Here is an 8506-nt window from a genome sequence, read left to right on the forward strand (position 1 = left end):
AAAGCTTCTTTTAAAATTATTTTTATTAACATATAATGTATTATTTGCCCCAGGGGTACAGGTCTTACACATTACACAGCACTCACCATAGTGCATACCCTCCCCAATGTCCATAACACAAACACCCTATCCCTTCCCCTTACAACCCAGCAACCCTCCGTTGGTTTTGTGACATTAAGAGTCTCTTATGGTTTGTCTCCCTCCCGATCCCATCTTGTTTCATTTTTTTCTTTCCCTATCCCCCACAATCCCCTGCCCTGCCTCTCAAATTCCTCGTATCAGAGAGATCATATGATAATTGTCTTTCTCTGACTGACTATTTTGCTTAGCATAATACCCTCTAGTTCCATCCATGTCATTGCAAATGCAAGATTTCATTTCTTTTGATAGCTGCATAGTATTCCATTGTGTGTGTGTGTGTGTGTGTGTGTGTGTGTGTGTGTGTGTGTGTATAAATATATATATACCACAACTTCTTTAACCATTCATCTGCTCATGGACATCTAGGTTCTTTCCATAGTTTGGCTATTGTGGACATTGCTGCTATACACATTGGGGTACCCATGCCCCTTCTAATGACTACATTTGTATCTTTAGGGTAAATACCCAGTAGTGAGATTGCTGGGTCATAGGGTAGCTCAATTTTCAGCTTTTTGAGGAACCTCCATTCTGTTTTCCAGAGTGGCTGCACTAGCTAGTATTCCCACCAAGAGTGTAGGAGAGTTCCCCTTTCTCCACATCCTCGCCAACATCTGTCATTTCCTGACTTGTTAATTTTATCCTTTCTGATTGGCACGAGGTGGTATCTCATTGAGGTTTTGATTTGTATTTCCCTGGTGTTGAGCAATGTTGAGCACTTTTCATGTGTCTGTTGACCATTTGGATGTCTTCCTTGAAGAAACTTCTGTTCATGTCTTCTGCTCATTTCTTGATTGGATTATTTCTTCTTTGGGTGTTGAGTTTCATAAGTTTTTCATAGATTTTGGACACTAGCCCTTTATGTGATATGTCATTTGCAAATATCTTCTCCCATTGTGTCAGTTGTATTTTGGTTTTGTTGACAATTTCCTTTGCTGTGCAAAAGCTTTTGATCTTGATGAAATCCCAAGAGTTCATTTTTGCCCTTGCTTCCCTTGCCTTTGGCAATGTCTCTAGGAAGAAGTTGCTGTGGCAGACATCGAAGAGGTTGCTGTCTGTGTTCTCCTCAAGGACTTTGATGGATTCCTGTCTCATATTGAGGTCTTTCATCCATTTTGAGTCTATTTTTGTGTGAGGTATAAAGAAATGGTCCAGTTTCATTTTCTGCATGTGGCTGTCCAATTTTCCCAACACCATCTGTTGAAGAGACTTTTTTTCCACTGGATATTCTTTCCTCCTTTGTCAAAGATTAGTTGATCATAGAGAAGATGGTCCATTTCTGGGCTCTCTATTCTGTTTCATTGACCTATGTGTCTGTTTTCATGCCAGTACCATACTGTCCAGAGCTTGAAGTCTGGAATTGTGATGCCACCAACTTTGGCTTTCGTTTTCAACATTCCTCTGGCTATTCGGGGTCTTTTCTCGTCCCATATACATTTTAGGATTATTTGTACCAGCTCTGTGAAAAATGTTGATGGTATTTTGATAGGGATTGCATTAAATGTGTAGATTGCTTTAGGTAACATAGACTTTTTCACAATATTTGTTCTTCCAATCTATGAACATGGAACGTTTTTCCATTTTTTTTGTGTCTTCCTCAATTTCTTGCATGAGTACTTTATAGTTTTCTGAGTACAGATTCTTCGCCTTTTTGGTTAGGTTTATTCCTAAGTATCTTATAGTATGGGGTGCAATTATAAATGGGATCAACTCCTTAATGTCTCTTTCTTCTGTGTTGCTGTTGGTGTATAGAAATGTAACTGATTTCTCTACATTGATTTTATATCCTGACACTTTACTGAATTCCTGTATGAGTTCTAACAGTTTTGGAGTGGAGTCTTTTGGGTTTTCCACATAAAGTATCATATCATCTGCAAAGAGTGAGAGTTTTACTTCTTCTGTGCTGATTTGGATGTCTTTTATTTCTATTTGTTGTCTGATTGCTGATGCTAAGACTTCTAGTACTATGTTGAATAGCAGTGGTGATAGTGGACAGCCCTGCCATGTTCCTGACTTTAGCAGAAAAGCTATCAGTTTTTCCCCATTGAGAATGATACTTTCTGTGGGTTTTTCATAGATCACTTTTACAATATTGAGGTATGTACTCTCTATCCCTACACTTTGAAGAGTTTTGATCAAAAAAGGATGCTGTACTTTGTCAAATGCTTTTTCAGCATCTATTGAGAGTATCTTATGGTTCTTGTTCTTTCTTTTATTAATGTATTGTATCACATTGATTTGCAGATGTTGAACCATCCTTGCAGCCCAGGAATAAGTTGCACTTGATCGTGGTGAATAATCCTTTTAATGTACTGTTGGATCCTATTAGTATTTTGGTGAGAATTTTTGCATCTGTGTTCATTAAGGATATTGATCTGTAATTCTCTTTTTTGATGGGGTCTTTCTCTGGTTTGGGGATCAAGGCAATGTTGGCCTCATACAATAGGAGGATAGGTATTAATTCTTTTTTAAATGTTTGGTAAAATTCCCCTGGGAAGCCGTCTGGCCCTGGGCTCTGGTTTGTTGGGATTATTTTTTATGACTACTTCAATCTCCTTACTGGTGATGGGTCTGTTCAGGTTTTCTATTTCTTCCTGGCTTAGTTGTGGTAGTTTATATGCCTCTAGGAATGCATCCATTTCTTCCAGATTGTCAACTTTGCTGGCGTAGTGTTGCTTATAATATGTTCTTCTAAGTGTTTGTGTTTCCTTGGTGTTGGTTGTGATCTCTCCTCTTTCATTCCTGATTTTATTTATTTGGATCCTTTCTCTTTTCTCTTTGATATGTTTGGCCAGGGGCTTATCAATCTTATTAATTCTTTCAAAGAACAGCTCTTAGATTCTTTGATTTGTTCTACTGTTCTTTTGGTTTCTATTTCATTGATTTCTGCTCTGATCTTTATTATTTCTCTTCTCTTGCTGGGTTTAGGCTTTCTTTGCTGTTCTTTCTCCAGCTCCTTTAGGTGTAGGGTTATGTTGTATATTTGAGACATTTCCTGTTTCTTGAGAAAGGCTTGTACCACTATATACTTTCCTCTCAGGACTGCATTTGTTGCAGCCCAAAGGTTTCGAACAGTTGTGTTTTCATTTTCATTTGTTCCCATGAATTTTTTAAATTCTTCTTTAATTTCCTGGTTGACCCATTCATTCTTTAGTAGGATGCTCTTTAGCCTCCATGCATTTGAGTTCTTTCCAGCTTTCCTCTTGTGATTGAGTTCTAGCTTCAGAGCATTGTGCTCTAAAAATATGCAAGGAATGATCCCAATCTTTTGGTACTGGTTGAGATGGAGGATGTAATCTATTTGTGACCCAGGATGTGTTTAATTCTGAAGAATGTTCCATGTACTTTCTGTTGCTTTGGGATGGAATGTTCTGAATATATCTGTGATATCCATCTGGTCCAGTGTGTCATTTAAAGTCTTTATTTCCTTGTTGATCTTTTGCTTAGATGATCTGTCCATTTCAGTGAGGAGGGGTGGTGTTAAAGTCCCCTGCTATTATTGTATTATTGTCGATGTGTTTCTTTGATTTTGCTATTAATTGGTTTATATAATTGTTAATTGGTTTATATATAATATATACTTTGTTAATATACTTGGCTCCCATGTTAGGGGCATAGATATTTAAAATTGTTAGATCTTCTTGTTGGACAGACTCTTTAAGTATGATATAGTGTCCTTCCTCATCTCTTATTATAGTCTTGAATTAAAATCTAATTTATCTGATATAAGGATTGCCACCCAAGATTTCTTTTGATGTCCATTAGTATGGTAAATTGTTTTCCATCCACTCACTTTAAATCTAGAGGTGTCTCTGGGTCTAAAATGAGTTTCTTTTAGACAGCAGATCAATGGGTCTTGTTCTTTTATCCATTCTGATACCCTGTGTCTTTTGATTGGGGGCACTTAGCCTATTTACATTCATGGTAACTATTGAAAGATATGAATTTAGTGCCATTGTATTGCCTGTAAGGTGACTGTTACTGTATATTGTCTTTTGTTCCTTTTTGGTCTATTACTTTTAATCTCTCTCTTTGTTTAGGGTACCCCTTTCAATATTTCCTGTAGGGCTGGTTTGGTATTTGCAAAGTCTTTTAGTTTTTGTTTGTCCTGGAAGCTTTTTATCTCTCCTTTTTTTTTTTTTTTTCATTGACAGTCTAGCTGGATATAGTATTCTTGGCTGCATATTTTTCTCATTTAGTGCTCTGAATATATCATGACAGTATTTTCTGACCTGCTACGTCTCTGTGGATAAGTCTGCTGCCAGTCTAACATTTCTAACATTATATGTTACAGACCTCTTGTCCTGAGCTGTTTTTAGGATTTTTCTCTTTGTCACTGAGATTTGTAAGTTTTACTATTAGATGAAGGGGTGTAGATTTATTTTTATTGATTTTGAGGGGGATTCTCTGTGCCTCCTGGATTTTGATGCTTGTTCCCTTTGCCATATTAGGGAATTTCTCTGTTATAATTATCTCTAGTATACTTTCTGCTCCTCTCTCTTTCTTCTTCTTCTGGGATCCCAGTGATTTTAATATTGTTTCATCTTATGGTATCACTTATCTCTTGAATTCTCCCCTCGTGGTCCAATAGTTGTTTGTCTCTCTTTTGCTCAGCTTTATTCTCCATCGTTTGATCTTCTATATCACTAATTCTCTCTTCTACCTCATTTATTCTAGCAGTAAACACCTCCATTTTTATTTCATCTCATTAATAGCTTTTTTTTTTTTAAATTTCAACTTGGTTAGATTTTAGTTCATTTCTCCAAAAAGGGATTTTTATTTCTCCAGAAGGGGATTCTCTAATATCTTCCATGCCTTTTTTAAGCCCAGCTAGCACCTTGAAAATTATCATTTTGAACTCTAGTACTGACATATTACCAATGTCCATATTGATTAGGTCCCTAGCCATTGATAGTGCCTTTTGTTCTTTTTTTTTTTTTTTTTGTGGTGAGTTTTTCCACCTAGTCATTTTATCCAGATAAGAATATATGAATGAGACAGTAAAAGACTAAAAGGGTGGCAAAGACCCCAGAAAAATATACACTAACCAAATTAGAAGAGACCCGAAGTCAGGGGGAGAAGAAAAGGGGAAAAATAAAAAAAAAAATTAAAAATAAAGGTTATATAGATTAGACTAGTGAATAGAACAGAGCCACCCACTTGATTTTGGGTGTATTCTGTTCTCTTAGGAGAAACTACCTCCCAAAATTTTAAAGAAAGAAAAATATATATATATACACAATATAAGGATAAACACAATGAAGAGATGGAATATGACTATAAAGTGAAAATTTAAAAAGATTCTAAAAAGGAATTGATAAGATTAGCTGGTTGGAAAACCTAAAAAAAGAGGAGAGTATGTGATCAGGCTGGAGCTAGATTTAGGGTATATTTTGATCTATTAGAAGAAATGATATTCAAAATTTTTAAAGGAAAAAACCTATATGTATATAAAAAAATAAGGTTAAATACAATGCAGGGTTAAAATATGAGTGTGACTCTTTGCAGATGATATGATACTATATGTGGAAAACCCAAAAGACTCCACTCCAAAACTGCTAGAACTTGTACAGGAATTCAGTAAAGTGTCAGGATATAAAATCAATGCACAGAAATCAGTTGCATTTTTCTACACCAACAACAAGACAGAAGAGAGAGAAATTAAGGAGTCCATCCCATTTACAATTGCACCCAAAACTATAAGATACCTAGGAATAAACCTAACCAAAGAGACTAAGAATCTATACACAGAAAACTATAAAGTACTCATGAAAGAAATTGAGGAAGACACAAAGAAATGGAAAAATGTTCCATGCTCCTGGATTGGAAGAATAAATATTGTGAAAATGTCTATGCTACCTAAAGCAATCTACACATTTAAGGCAATTCTTTTCAAAGTACCATCCATTTTTTTCAAAGAAATGGAACAAATAATCCTAAAATTTATATGGAACCAGAAAAGACCTCGAATAGCCAAAGGAATATTGAAAAAGAAAGCCAAAGTTGGTGGCATCACAATTCCGGACTTCAAGCTCTATTACAAAGCTGTCATCATCAAGACAGCATGGTACTGGCACAAAAACAGACACATAGATCAATGGAACAGAATAGAGAGCCCAGAAATAGACCCTCAACTCTATGGTCAACTCATCTTCGACAAAGCAGGAAAGAATGTCCAATGGAAAAAAGACAGCCTCTTCAATAAATGGTGTTGGGAAAATTGGACAGCCACATGCAGAAAAATGAAATTGGATCATTTCCTTACACCACACACGAAAATAGACTCAAAATGGATGAAGGATCTCAATGTGAGAAAGGAATCCATCAAAATCCTTGAGGAGAACACAGGCAGCAACCTCTTCGACCTCAGCCGCAGCAACATCTTCCTAGGAACATCACCAAAGGCAAGGGAAGCAAGGGCAAAAATGAACTATTGGGATTTCATCAAGATCAAAAGCTTTTGCACAGCAAAGGAAACAGTGAACAAAACCAAAAGACAACTGACAGAATGGGAGAAGATATTTGCAAATGACATATCAGATAAAGGGCTAGTGTCCAAAATCTATAAAGAACTTAGCAAACTCAACACCCAAAGAACAAATAATCCAATCAAGAAATGGGCAGAGGACATGAACAGACATTTCTGCAAAGAAGACATCCAGATGGCCAACAGACACATGAAAAAGTGCTCCATATCACTTGGCATCAGGGAAATACAAATCAAAACCACAATGAGATATCACCTCACACCAGTCAGAATGGCTAAAATTAACAAGTCAGGAAATGACAGATGCTGGCGAGGATGCGGAGAAAGGGGAACCCTCCTACACTGTTGGTAGGAATGCAAGCTGGTGCAACCACTCTGGAAAACAGCATGGAGGTTCCTCAAAATGTTGAAAATAGAACTACCCTATGACCCAGCAATTGCACTGCTGGGTATTTACCCTAAAGATACAAACGTAGTGATCCGAAGGGGCACGTGCACCCGAATGTTTATAGCAGCAATGTCTACAATAGCCAAACTATGGAAAGAACCTAGATGTCCATCAACAGACGAATGGATAAAGAAGATGTGGTATATATACACAATGGAATACTATGCAGCCATCAAAAGAAATGAAATCTTGCCATTTGCGACGACCTGGATGGAACTAGAGGGTATCATGCTTAGCGAAATAAGTCAATCGGAGAAGGACAACTATCATATGATCTCCCTGAACTGAGGGAGAGGAGATGCAACATGGGGGGTTAAGGGGGTAGGAGAAGAATAAATGGAACAAGATGGGATTGGGAGGGAGACAAACCATAAGTGACTCTTAAACTCACAAAACAAACTGAGGTTTGATGGGGGGAGGGGGGTTGGGAGAGGCGGGGTGGTGTTATGGATATTGGGGAGGGTGTGTGCTAGGGTGAGTGCTGTGAAGTGTGTAGACCTGGCGATTCGCAGACCTGTACCCCTGGGGATAAAAATATATGTTTATAAAAAATAAAATTTAAAAAAAATATGATATTTTTCTTTCTCTGACTGACTTACTTCACTTAGTATAATACATTCTAGTTCCAGCTATGGTGTTGCAAAGAGCAAGATTTCATCCTTTTTATGGCCAAGTAATATTTCATTTTATATTTATACCACTTCTTTCTTATCTTTTCCTCAGTTGATGGACATTTGGTCTGTTTCCACAAATTGGCGATTGTAGATTGTGCTCCTACAAACATAAGGGTGCATGTATACATTTGAACTAGTGCTTTTTTTTTCAATTTAATTTTATTTCTTCGGTGTTCCAAGATTCATTGTTTATGCACCACACCCAGTGCTCCATGCCATATGTGCCCTCCTTAATACCCACCACCAGGCTCACCTAACCCCCTACCCCCTCCCCTCCAAAACTCTCAGTTTGTTTCTCAGAGTCCAAAGTCTCTCATGGTTTATCTCCCCCTTTGATTTCCCCCAACTCACTTTTCCTTTCCTTCTCCTAATGTCCATGTTATTCCTTATGCTCCACAAGTAAGTGAAACCGTGTGATAATTGACTCTCTCAGCTTGACTTATTTCACTCAGTGTAATCTCCTCTAGTCCCATCCATTCTGATACAAAAGTTGAGTATTCTTGTATTTGGGTAAATGCCCAGTAGTATGATTACTGGATTATAGGCTATTTCTATTTTTAGCTTTTTGAGGAACTTTGATACCATCTTCCACAGTGGCTATACCAGTTTGCATTCCCACCAATAGTGCACAAAAGTTTCTTTTTCTCCACATCCTTGCCAGTACTTGTTTCTTGTGTTTTTTATTTTATATTTTAGCCAATCTGACAGGTGTGAATTGGTATCTCTTTGTAGTTTTGACCTGCATTTCCCGATGATGAG

Source organism: Lutra lutra, chromosome X (genome assembly GCF_902655055.1).
Source record: "Lutra lutra chromosome X, mLutLut1.2, whole genome shotgun sequence".
NCBI classification, from domain to species: Eukaryota; Metazoa; Chordata; class Mammalia; order Carnivora; family Mustelidae; genus Lutra; species Lutra lutra.